The 14,666-nt window shown below is 24.3% G+C and overlaps 1 protein-coding gene across 3 annotated transcripts in view; it reads left to right on the forward strand.

The window, feature by feature from the left end:
* LOC113548813 overlaps window positions 1-14,666 on the forward strand; it is a 162,562-nt gene that overhangs the window by 35,439 nt on the left and 112,457 nt on the right. Inside the window, exon 3 of one of the 3 annotated variants that reach the window (XM_026949887.1) lies at window positions 7,300-7,441. The exons of the other annotated variants lie outside the window; for them this stretch is intronic. The gene's annotated coding sequence lies outside the window, so the exon portion shown is untranslated. The remainder of the gene's footprint in view (window positions 1-7,299; window positions 7,442-14,666) is intronic. 3 annotated transcript variants of the gene reach the window in all.

Below are 14,666 nucleotides of genomic sequence, written 5' to 3' on the forward strand. Positions count from 1 at the left end.
CAATCAAGACAGATATTATAATCAAAATATTTTCAATTTAAATGCAGTTTTCAATATAATTAATATTGAATTTTATATCTGTTCAAAAATGTTCCTTAAATTTCCAAAAAATAATACATTCGCTTAAAAAAAATAGGTTACTTTTATAATATATTAATTTAATAATATTTAAGGTTATACATTTACCTACTTTAAATTTTTCTTAAACTTTTATTTTAATTTTTGTTCCTTAACTATAATTTATAAGCCATTAAAAAAAGTAGGTGATGATATTTTCTTTTAAAAGAATTTTAAGAAACAAATTGACAGTTTTAATTAAAATATATGATATTATGTTTTATTCTTTATGCTAGAGTATTTATTATGTATTTAATTTTTAAATTTCATTTCCTGATTTTAATTACTGAATCCTAGTTCTACATAATAATCTTACGAAATTATAATACTAAATTTGTTTTATGAAGAAAATTAAATATCATAGAAACAGCAAAATAAGAATAATGACGAATGTCGCAATAACATTTCTAAATGTAATATTGTTCTTTATTGATGGATGAATAATAATTCTATTCATAACAAATTATTTTTAAATACGACAGTTAAAAATTTTACAATAAGTACACTATTCTCTTCACAGTATTATTATAATATAGTGTTGAATGAAGTGATAAATGAAAAGTGATGGTACCTAAATAACGTATGTAGAACAATCATTGAATTATTTTGTACCGTGAGTGCCGAAATTAATATCAACAATTATTTTTTATATCTATATAGTATTGTAGCTATCCTATATTCCATATTGAAAAATTTTTCGATATTAATTGATAAAAAAATTTATTTTAAAACGTAAAAAGTGAAAAATTACACAAATGTTAGACGTGTATTGTACAGTTAATTTTTTTTTTAATTGGTTATACTATGTGATAAATCGGTGTATATTTTAAGAATAATATATGTTTTTATCTATAGAATTAAAATAATAATAAATGGGTTAAAATTATTAAGAATTGTATTTTTCGGTTGTAGGTACACGTCTTATCTTTGGACGGTATAAAATGGCATACATACAATATTATAATGCAGATATTTGAATCATTTTTAATCATATTTTTATTGATATCCTAAACATAATATTATTTAGGTAATATGGAATATATTACAATTTAAAATGACATCTGTAATTTCCGTTTACCATATTTTTTAACTCGACAAAGGTTGATTTTACATTTCAGTTTTCGAGTGAAAACTCCAAAGAAATTGAATTATATGTTATTGACATATTTTTTTTTTTACCTCATAATCTATTTCGTTTCCGATTTTCCTTTGTAAAGACGTCGTGCACTATGTAATAATTAAGATGTGATTGTATTATTGCATATAATATGTATTTATTTACAGATACAAACATTAATATTAAGTTTGGAGTTGTACTTTAAATACGAAAGAAAACCATAAAATAAAGATATTTTTATTGACATTTGAGTTTTAATAAGAATTTAGCTTTGATGTCGTATTTTATACTGACTTAACTTTTTTTTTTTTATTGAAGAGGATGTCGGCTCACTATTATTTGTTTTCTCTCTCTGACTTACACTACGTAGCAATTTTAGCTATTATCTATGGAACTCGACAGAATATCATCTAGTACAATAGTGCAACTTATAGGCTTTTATTGATATTTCAATTTTATGAATATTTTAAAATTGTACTACCCTACATAGCTATAACTTACTTTAAAATTAAAATATCAATAAAGTCTATAACTGGCACTGTATAATATTCATAAATATAGTTGGATGTAGTGGATTTCTCTACACGGAGTTTGGAAAAATATCCACATTGAATGAATAAAATCCGCTGAAACGAAGAAATAATATGAACATATTATAGTTGTGTAAAGATAACGTTTTTGACTAAATGGACGGTATACAGCATACATGAATTAGAGATTTTTTTTTTTTGATTGATCGTCGGAAATATTTAATATACTTACAGCTAAAAATATTATGAGAGCGTACAACGTCATCTGATAAGTTATTATTAAATTGGGAATAATAAATATCAAGTAAAAAAGAGCGCAAACAATTAAAAAAAAAACAGTTATTAATTTAAAATCCTGAGTAGAAAAAGTCTCGGAAGACCCTTTTCTTTCTTGTACGTGTTTTATAGAGTTGTGCGAAACGCTGTTTATTATTCTAAAATCTACATTATATATATATATATATATATTAGTAAATAAATCTCGGAGTTTTAAAATAAAAATAATACATCCTCCGACATTAATAATAACAAAAGTACAAAACACACAATTGCAGTATGTAAATGTATAATATTATATCTATTATATAAAACAATCACAAAAATATTAACTCGGGAAACCACGGTAAACAGTAATCATGAAGTATTTTAGCAACAATAGTTCATGGACTTTTTATTGCAAAATATGTACGCATCGACATCTAGATATAATAATCAGACCGAAACGAATTGAACTAAAAGCGTGCAATAATGGCATAATGCGAGTTTTATTAAGTTAAATAATAGTAATAACAATAATAATAATAATAATAATAATATTAATATATATATAAATATATGTATAGGTATCTATATCGAGACGATCATAATAATAATCAGTTATCGTGAAGGACGGTTTCGAGAAATATTAATAATCGTTTAAAACGCAGCAACAAGTCGGGGTCCGAATAATGTTTTACAATCGCACATACCCTGCGGGGACAGGTCATTGGCGTCTCCTTAAAGGATACCTATGTCCTGTATAATGTATACACTCACACATATCTTCGTCTAAATAACAGTATATATGTATACGCATTACGCGCTTACTGTACACGCTTTATACAGAGTGATTTACCAAGTAAAATCTCCACATTTTTTCTCTTCAACAATACAGTAATTAAATATCTGATTTTTTGAATTTGTAGAAAAACTATTATATATTTTTCAAGTTTCTTGAAATTTTTTATGCTACCTAAAGAGTGTCATGTGTCGAACTTTTATTTTTTAAATGGAGATCCTCCCCCTATTTTATTATGCATTATTTGGCTAATAATTTTTCTTAAAATTTTGTATCTAAATAACAATTTGAACGAGTATTTTTTGAGCTATATAACTTTGTGTACCAAGGATAATTAATAGGTCCATGAAATGATACAGGAACAATGGTGATTTGAAAATACTAAAAATTAATATTAATTTATCAACATTTATAATTTGTTAACATGGCCAAAGGATAATAAATACTAGAATCAATATAACATCTATGTAATTAATATTTTTGCTAAACCATTTTTAAGACTACTGTTTTTTGTATAAAAATGTAATAACTGAACAACTTATTCAGATTTTGTATTAAGTACATCGACATTTTAAGTTAAACAATAGGTGGTGGCTGGGAGTATTCATTTGAAGAATAGAAATTCATATCATCATGGACACTTCTTAAATAATATCAAAATCTCAAGAATCGTAAAATACGGTCTTGGATGTAAATAGATATATTTAAAAATTTCAAAAATAAGAATTTAAATAAATTTATTATCAAAAGAAAAGTGAGTGAGCATTCTTGACGAATCACCCTGTATACAGAATGTTTCAGACCAGCATGTACGTCACATCGATCAATGTCTGACATAAATACGTGTGAGGATGTGACAAGCACATCACAGACCTTCAGCGTGAGTCTGTCGCGAATAATAATGCCCACCCAACGACGTTTAGGCCATGGACTTTCGGAAAAATCCAGTCAGTGCATTTCTTTATATTATGCTCAAATCATCGTTTCGATAATATTATAGAACTCATTAAAATAAAATTCGTTCGCTACAAACTTCTCAACGAACCCATATTTTACGCGACCAACCATTAGTCATATGCCCATACGGCATACATCCATATAATATATAGTTTTTTTACAGCACTCATATATAGTCATTATAATTGTTAATAATATTAATATATATATATAATAATAATATTACGATGGTACATGTATATTGATTTAGGTTTTTTCTTTTTTATAACGAGTTCGTCGAATTTTTTAAGTTCAAAATTCGAAAATTTAAATCAGAATATTATTATATTATGTACTATGTGATAAACTGTATGTCGACATACAGAACAGTATGTTTCGATATTAGAAGATTTATTTACATTTATTAAACGTACCATGTATAAGTATTATAATATTTTTTTTTGTGTATTAGATTGTATTATAAATAATTACTTGTGAAAATTCATTGTAAAGTTATTTTAAATCTTTATCAGATGCTTTAAACTAGTATGTATATTTATTAACTAATTTTGACGTATTTTGTTCTAAAAAAATATTGATGAAATGTAAAATAATGTAAAGCAGGTATATTTTTAAAAATCTTTAAAGTGCAAAATGATCTATGCATTTTACATTAAACTGTAATGCTATTATTATATTATTATGATTTCCATTTCACGGCCCTAGTAATTTTTGTATAGAAATCCAGATTGATATTTTCGTTAACTTATAGTTAAAAACTTTAAAAAAAAAAAAAAAAACAGTTAAATAACTTTTGAAAAATAATATTTTTCTCGACTAAGAGTTGTTTTCAAATTACAAAAAAAAAAAACTTATCGTATAAAAGATATTTTTTGTTTTGGTGCGATATAAATATATATTATATTATTTTTTAAAAATGTTGAGATAGGCATACGTATTTAAACCGATTACCGTGATATTATTGTTTGAATGATTCTAGGGAGACGGCTTTACGTTGTTTGTATTAGTATAATTTTGTCACATACATTTTGAAGTAACCATTTGATTACACTTTCTATCATAGTTAAGTTAGTGAGTTAACTAAATTTTTGTGAAAAGAATTAAATAAAATTTAAAATATACCTAACTAATGTTCTACACCCGTTATCGTACGATATTAAAAAGCACGACAATATTACAGAGTAGTGGATTAAGCAAAAATAATAAATTATTTGAATAGTTTTTATATTGTTGTTAATTTGTTGTCATTCCAAAAAAATAATTAATTATGAATTTCAATGTATTTTTTCCACTAGATAGATTTTGTGTGATTTTGTCGTAATGAAAAAAAGGATGTATTACCTTGAGAACTACCAAATCATTTTCCTAAGTCGAATACAATTCGTTTTCCAAGCTGACTGTCTAGCCTAAGTCTAATTCAAACTTTCAATATTTTATTTTATTTTTCCAAATAATCATTCTTGTGCTTTTACTACGGCAATTTATATTTTAATTATAACACAGGACAATCGAAGAATAATATAAGAATAATATATATATATATATTATATTATTTAATACCTACCGCGTGGAGCCTACTGTTGAATATATTGCATTGTATCCGAATTAGTGCACGCAATGACTAAAAACTATTTTTTTTTTTAAATTAATTATCAATTCGTTAATTGGGTTTGTTAGGTATGAGCTAGATTGAATCCATAATGTTAAGCACGTTTAGAGATACTGTAGTTAGGTTGAATACAAATCGAGTCTAAAACATTTAAACTTTCCATTCCCAAACAGAACATAAGGGCATTCGGTTTAAAATTAGTAAAATAAATAAAATGAAATATTTTTTATTTTATTTAATACTTTAAATTTTTATTTATTTTTGCGAAAAAATTGTATTTCTTAGTTTTCGGATAATATTTGACTTTATTGTTTGCTCGTAATTACATCATATTATGTACTTGTACATTTATATTAATTTACCCATATTACACTTATTATGTTACACAAATAATGATACATTATAAACTTCTTTTAACGCCGATTTTTTTTTCACGCGTTTAATTGTATAAACCAATTATGAAGCTTAACATGTCGTAAAATAATATATGTACGTACCTATTATTAACATTGCCATATTTGCATGTATTATCATCATACATAATACGTGGGAGTAGATTTAAACGAATTGTTATAAATCCCAAGTCTCAACTAGGACGTATAATTTTAATACCCGGGATTTAACCGGTCATTTAATTTTAAAACCTCTAACTCTTCTCTCGATTTTTTATATAAATTTTATAGAATTCAATCCACAGCTGCCGTTATAAATATACGACTGGGTATAATTTTCGTTACGGCCTTAAAACGATAAGTATTATTTTTAATAACGATCACCTAACCGATCATATTTTCCGCTTGGTGCGATATTAACTGACCTTAACCCTATTAACGTACCGGTAAAAATATTGTGTGAATCAGAAGGAGGGTAGTTACAACTTCACTGATCTCCTGATCGAATCAAATGTGTAATTTTGAATGACAACATAATTAGATTTTGTATTTTGTGTTGTTTTTTCATATTTTGTATGTGATTATAGTTTTTTGGGCGCAAGTTCTCCTAAATTTTCATAGAGTCCTTAAATTGATAAATAAATTCAACAGAAATTTCTGTAGTTTTTTTTTTTAAATTTCGAGGTTAACCTTAAAATATAAAAATAATAATGATTTTTATGCAGAAAATCCGATTACGAAGAAATCGATTTTTTTTTATGCTAAAATTCAGACTATGTTTGCGTACAGAATTTCGATAATTTATTTTAGCTTTAATTAAATATTAAATATTCAAAATTGTTTGTTCTTTATGCTTCGTGTGTTATACATAATGTTTATAATTTATACAGCTCTTTACAGTTTTTACTTATAAAATCAATACTTTTTTTCTAGATTGTAATATTTTTTCATTGGTAACTAAAGGAGGGTATTCCCTCTCCATAATTTTTATAAATACATTTTTCTAAATATTTTAATTGTATATAACGATTTTAAATAATTAAAAAATAATATTTTTAATTGTGGTATGTAATATGATATGTTATATACAAGTGTATACTAAATTATTATTATATAAATTATTAAGACTATATTATACTATATAAAATTGAAATTTTTACAAAAATTTTAATTTAATTTTGATTTTTAAATTTCCTAGTCAGGAAGTATAGAATGTAGAGAAAATTCCGCTTCTTCACTGTAATGTAGTGCTATTTTTAATTTTAACAGTAAATATCTTAATATTATAATAACATTATTTATTTTCTATGTTATAGTTTTATGAATTCAATAATTTTATCTTACAGTTATTTTAAATTATGTATTATAATTTATTCATTTCACAAACTATGATAGTATTTTGTTTAAATTAAAATGTATCCAATTTGCAGTATTATATTGATAATAGTTTTAGTTATAAATACATTTAACATCTTATTTGAAGGTTACTTATTTTAATTATATTTCCATTTACATTTTAGACAAAAATGGAATAATAGAAGCTCGGAACCACGTTTCAATTTCAAAAAGTCAAAGTCATGTTACATTGATCCTACTTCGTAAACTGTTAAATTTTCTCAAATTATGAGGTTAATAAGCAAATCTTTTTATGCACCTAACTAGGTACGTCGAAGTAATTACACTACATGCATGGTGTATTTTTATAATTTTATAAGTTCTTTAACTTTCACGATCTTACATTACCTATAGAATGTATCTATCGCGTGTTGTGGTTTCTGCACGAACAAATAACATACAATTTGGGATCAATATTGAAACAAAAATCACCAAATTTATTTTATAAGTAAATATAATATTATCAAATTAATTAAAATAATGCACGAACAAAAGATCGTGAACAAACAGGGTTTCGTTCAAACATAGAATAATATAACAATATTCAATAATAAATCACCATGCATTATAGTATTTATTTTTTTAATTTTTATGTTTATGATGACTCATATCGAGTATGTTCAACCTAATTGTTTCAATTAATAATGGGTTAATTAAAATTCTGATTCATGGAATTTTTAATTTACTTCAGAATCGTATTTACTTGAGATTTTTGTACTATTTAGAAGCATCTTTTGGTGACGTTAACTTGTTTTTTCAAAGATAACATATTTTTTTACTATAGTAATTTGATGAATAATTTTTTTTTAAACATTTTGTTGTATCTACTTCAAAATTTAAACGAGTAGGTTTTTAGTTATTAAAATTTCTACTAGGATAAAAGTCCTTGAAAATGATTTTTATAAAAATACAAAATATATGTAATATTGGATCTGATATTTATTAAAATCTGACTTTTTTTACACAGTATAGAATGTCGATATATTAATATTAATTACTAATATTTTCAAATTTTAACCTAAATATCTTTTAAATCTATTAAAATGGATCTATTATTCTTAGTACGAGTACAAAAAAATAATTAAAATAAAAGTACTAATTTTAATTTTAATACTGTAAACATTTTCAGAAAATATTATATTCTCAATTATTTATAATTTTAAAGGGCAGAGGGTTTTTATTTGAAAAATAGAAGTATAAGTTTATGAATAGAAGTGTCTCCATAGGACATTTTTTAAATACCTAATACAAAACATTTCAAACATTTTAAAATAGGTCTTAAAATACACAATAATATAGGTTTTAAAAAAGTTCTAAATCTAAGATTTTGACTAAATACATTATTGATGAAAAAATGAGTGTGAGCATCCTTGTTGAATTACTTGGCATAGGCTCGCATAGCTAGGTTATTAAAGCGTTACTATATAATAAATTACTTAAAATGTTATTACATAAATTAATAAGAGATGAATTATTAAGATAATAATAAAATCTATACAGGTTAGGTATAGTTAGTTGTTACTTTATATTATTATATAGTTCCAATGGAATTTCCTGGTGCGGTTCTATAAATTTATATAAACGATAAGGCAGATCGAGTTTGTTTTGATAATAATAAAAAACTATGTACAATTTATAAGTTTTTTCATATTAGTTTTTATGAGTCTGCACATATTTTCATATACATTATTTTTTACCAAAAAATTTAATATTTAACAGGACCAATTCTTATTTCTTAATCAACGGTATAAATTTGGTCAAATTGACATTAATAAATAGTAACTATAGGTGCATATATCTATTTTTCAGTAAAAAATTATTTTATTATATTAATAAACACATAAAAATATTATTGCCTTAATAATACATACGTACAAAACGGTTCCTCATTAGTAGGGTTATTAATGATATTCAGCAGACTGCAATATTTTATATAAATAATAAGGTTATTAAAAATACATGTAAGTAAATGTATTTATTATAATATAATATAACATATGTGTGTATATATATATATATATATATATATATAAATAATTGAAGTTCATTTAATTATACATTACATGGGCATTGCTTAGTTTTCGATGTAGTTCAGCAGGTAAGTATATTTTATATTAACTTAAATTAAGATAGTAAAAAACAAAAAAAAAAAAAGGAAAGTTAACCAATAAATTGCAAGAAAAACGTGAGTATATCTATAAAAATAATATTTATTTATAGAGTGATCCTTTTATCATAAGCCACTATACATATTCTTCTTTTTACGTAGCCTGAATAGTTATTTCTAAACAACATTTTTCAAGAAAATTCATATACTTTACGTTGTCATTTTTAAGTTAATTCCGTTTTTGAATGACATGTACGTACCTTATATTTTTAATTTAATATATTCCGAAACAGAATATTTTTCTAAAAATTTCAATGCATAAAATTTGAGTTTAGAACGATTAATTGTGGCTACTTTGTTATAAGTTTTTAACCAAAGATGAGAAGTGGATACACATTTTATGGAATACCCTGGTGCTCCAATGCCTCAAATCACTCAATTAAGCTTTAAATAAATAATACTTTTACCTAATTAATTATTTAATATTTTTAAATATGATATAGTATTTACTGATATCTTCATAAAAATGTTTTCCAAATATGATGTAAGAACTACATACTGAAATTTAAAAAAAGAAAAAATTAAAAAATTATATTTTTCTATGACATTGTATATTTAAAAAAAAAAAATAGTATTTATCTTTAAAAGTATCACTCTGTAAATTAATTTTTTTTTTTATTGCGATAAAGGCTGGCTCGCTATGACGGCGTGTCGGAGATAATTCACTGAGTATGGGGGGAAACTATTCCTATTACTTTTCAATTTATAATTTAAGAAAAATATAATGATAAATGTGAATTATCCACCTATATATATATTTACTACGGTGAAAGATATTATCCAACAGTCGAAATAATTGAATCAATTATAATAATCATTGTCAATGAGTAGTCAAATAGATGTATCGTTATTTCGTTACACATTATACAGAGTGATTCACCAATCACGCTTTTTCCTTTTTCTTAAATAATGCTATTATTCTAAAATCAAATGTTTTGGAATTATTAAATAAATTTAAAACCATATTTTAATATACCTGAGATTTTGTATACTGCTGTAAAAGTACTTTAACAGTGTACTGTAGAGATAAAATTTTCTGTTCTTAAAATTAAAACTCCTTTTATATTGCTAATTATTTAGCAAATAATTTTTCTCAACATTTCGAGATATCAAAATCAAAATACATTTGAGTTGTTTTTGAATTATTTAACGATAACAGGGTGTCAAATAAAGAAGGGTTTTGGTGACTTGAAAATGTATGTAGTCGATATTTATAATTCTAAACAAGTATAGAATATAATACATTTTATATCCTGCATCTACTTTGTATTTTTGTTAAAATAAACTATTTAACTATTTTTAAGCACTATTATTCTTAATATAAATAGTTGGATATTTAAGAACCGCTAACTAATCAAACGTTCGAATTTTGAATTAAGTACATCAGTATAAAAAAAAATAATTATTGACAAAATAAGTTACATAAAAAAGGGAATTTTCAATTTTCAAAAAAGAAGTTTTATCACCACAAGACACTCTATATGTAATTAGTAAAAAAAATTTCAAATATAGGGTCGACGTATACCTAATATTTAAAACTTCCAGAAATCATAATTTGAATTAAATAATTATTTAATGAAAAATTGGGAGTGTGCATCATGCTTGGTGAAACACTGCACGTAATATCAAATATTTTAGTGGTATTGTATGAGACGCGTTGTACGTTCTTCAGTTGATAATTGATTAATATAATATTTGTATATAACCAGATATAAATTTTGCTTGCCCAATCCTTTCTGTAAGTTTCCAAGTTTTCGAATTCACTCATCGTTTGTATGAAATACCAATTTATTGTTTATCGCATCCATCTTTCATTCTCTCACTTTTTTTTCTTTAACTCGTTTTTGAATGCCGAGTTGTTGTCGCAAACGTAATTTATGACACGTGACTCTCGGCGTCTTGTTTTATTATAATAACAGTAATAATATTCGATGTATCTCGTTCGAATTACAAAGCGATGCTAATAACATTATGATATTATTGTATCGCAGAATATAAAATTGTGGACTAAATGTTAAATTTTTTTTCAAATATTCTAGACTTGAGTGTAGACAGTGTAGTACGTCGTACGTGTATGTAATCGCAACGACGTCCTTAATTCAGCTTAAACATCTCGTTTTCGACGAAACTGACATTACCTTTAAGCATAAATCACATTAGTACAAAGCATGTAGGTATACAAAAAATGAAAAACGTGTCTCGTCTTACTTGTCTTGAGAGTAAAGTTATATTACTACCTGCGTTTTAATTCTCGAATTTTTTTTTAACGATAATATGAATTACGAAAGAATACAAATTAATCTTATCGTTCTTTCAAGTGGCGTGTATTAGTTGAGACTGTCAGAGGGTAGTGATGGATGGAACTCCCTTGTTGGAGTTGTACCTCAGATTATTATATTATGTATTTATAATTGTATCTACAAGACTACAACAGTATTATAACTATTGTCAAATTACTCATATCATTAAATATAAAATTAAAATAAATATTATATTATTAAAAAAATAATTAAACAAGTTAGAGGTGAACGGTCCTTGTGTTATCTGGTCCTATCTTCTCGTATCATGAATATTATATAAATTTACAGAGTTGTCTGTAATGTCTTCATGAGGTTCATATAATACTTAACACTTGTCAACAGTTTTACTCTTTTACATAAATGGTTCGTTCTTGATAAGGGAGGGAAGAGGTGGCCAAAATATTTTATATTACATATTACAGTATTACACAAATACACAATAAAAGTGAGATGTGTACTGAAAGTACACAAGAATAGACAGTCGTTATTTCATAAACTATACTTTACAAAATTTTGAGTCGAAAAAATACATTTTTCTGAAAATAATATTATATGTTATGAATTATGAAATTGATATTGTTATTTAAAGAGTTAAAAACTCAAAAAATATTATGAAATACATTTTTTTTTGTTTTTTAAATGATTTAAAATTATGAAAAAAAATATATTTTCAAAAATCTCAGTGTTTTATGAAATGAGTGTTTTACGTTAAAACATCATCTTGTACACCTTGCTACTAATTTAAACTAACCATATATGAAACATTTCATTTTTATGTAATAAATGCTTTATGTTGTGATAAATTTGTGTAACTATACGTACTTATACATTTAGGCCCATACTACTAATAGCCCCTTCCATACCTCATAAAACCACTACTGCTCTTTTATCAATCATGCTTGTAGAAAAATGTTCTCATTTTATACATCATAAAATTTATGATCTTAGATTGTTTTCTACATTATTGTAAACCATAATTTTGTATTGCTTATGTATGTTTAAAATTGTAATAAATGAGTGATTATATTACGCGTGTTTCATTGCATAAATTATGTACATTGATAATATTATCATTCTATATTAATATGCTCAAAGATGTACTTCAGCCAGTATACCGTGGCTTGTAGCTCGTCTAGTTTACTTGTCATATATATTTTTAATATAAAATTACAAAACTGAATTATTTTATCAATTTTCGTTATCGTTTAGTCTTCAGAAAAAATTTTAAAATTAATCATTTTTAAAAATGGTATATAAGTGCTTACTTGCATTGAAATTAATTTTTAGAAACATAACAAGTAGAGGTAGTTACTCTTTGCTAAATGAAAATAAAAAAAACAATCGTTTATCACGTGCTAAATAAATTATTCATAATAGTATAAATTCTATTCGAAAACTATGCGACTTGACGTGTGGCCATTTCGAATTTCAACTTATTCATTTTGTCGCACGCTTCTGCAAGTTGCACGTCAATGTCTGATTTTTCTTCAAAACCTCAAATTTATGATACACAATAAGTAAGTAAAGGTGTTTTTTTTTTGTAAAAGTCAATTGATTATAAAAAATAATTATTTTCTTTTTTTTAGGTATATCAAATAACCCTAACGATTTCGCGTTAATCATTTAATACTTTGAAAATTAGATACATTTAAGTTCGATTTAAGATTGTGTTTTGGCTTTCGCTTGATATTTAGGTGGTTGATAGAATGTCAACATGATATTATAATCTGCGTTTACTTTGGCAGTGTTATATCTAATTTATCATATAAAATATTGTTTTATTCGTCTACGAGTATAAAAACATGTTTATAACTTTTATTCAACTATATTCAATGTTTATTTTTTTTTTAATTGTGTCCTGAAATTTGTAATACAATAATAAAATAATACAATTTCACGATATTATTAGCTGCTAAATGTCATCATCATAGTTATTCGATTTTATAATTTTGCTTTTCAATATAAAATATTTTTTTATCTAATTTTTTAAAGAAAATGTTAAAGTTACTTACAAATTTAATTTTTCGAGAGTTCGTTATTGATAAAACATCTTTAATTCTACGGAATTTACAATTATTTGATTGCTTTTTTGGATTATTGCATTACATATAGTTATACAGATTTGGATTGACTATCATTATTTTTCAGATATGGTTTAAAAAACTGTACTAAGTGTTGAAATATATTACTTTTATACTTCGAATGATTTGTCGCAGTATATATTCATGAAAATTAGTAATGAAATCAGGAATGCAAAGAAAAAATCTATAATTTAATCATGCAATTTTCAAATGGTAATAATGTCATATTTTAACCTTTGTTCATAAATATTTTTATTTATTTTTAAATCGATACTTACCTATTTTTTTTTTTTTTTTTTTAATATATATTTCATAACGACTGGTTGTGGAACAATTTTTCGTTTATCTCTGCAATTCGTGATTTTATGACATAAACTTAATGTCCTGGATTCTCATGAGTCTTTATTATTTCGTTTTTTTAAATATATTATTGTGTGTAAATAATACTACTAAATGACATCGGGTTCTTCAAGAGTGCACTAAAGATAATTGTATATTATTATAATATACTTGCCTATATTATGTGTATATTGTTTTCTGTACTTATACATTTTATTGAAAAAAAATAGCATTATCGATAATAATTGTGTTTTAAAAACTCAGAAGTTGCTAGCTCATAAAATAAATGCAATACATAAAAATGTTTTATTTGTAATCTAAATTTGTGAAACTTGGATCTAACTACTAAAATTAACGTTGGTTATTTAGTGATATGATTTATTTATTTAAGTTATTAAGTAACTACATCAGAAGCCTCAATTATTTTTGAAAAATCAAATTTCATTGAACCAGTTTTCCCAATTCAACATAATTAAGCGATTTTAATACTATCATATTAATAACATATTTATCTTCCTATTTTTTTTAAATTATATTTTTATATCAAATTAGATTTTTACATAATTTTAAATAACTATTAAATAAGGTTTTCAAATAAAGTAAAA

The sequence above is a fragment of the Rhopalosiphum maidis genome, chromosome 4, assembly GCF_003676215.2.
Source record: "Rhopalosiphum maidis isolate BTI-1 chromosome 4, ASM367621v3, whole genome shotgun sequence".
NCBI classification, from domain to species: domain Eukaryota; kingdom Metazoa; phylum Arthropoda; class Insecta; order Hemiptera; family Aphididae; genus Rhopalosiphum; species Rhopalosiphum maidis.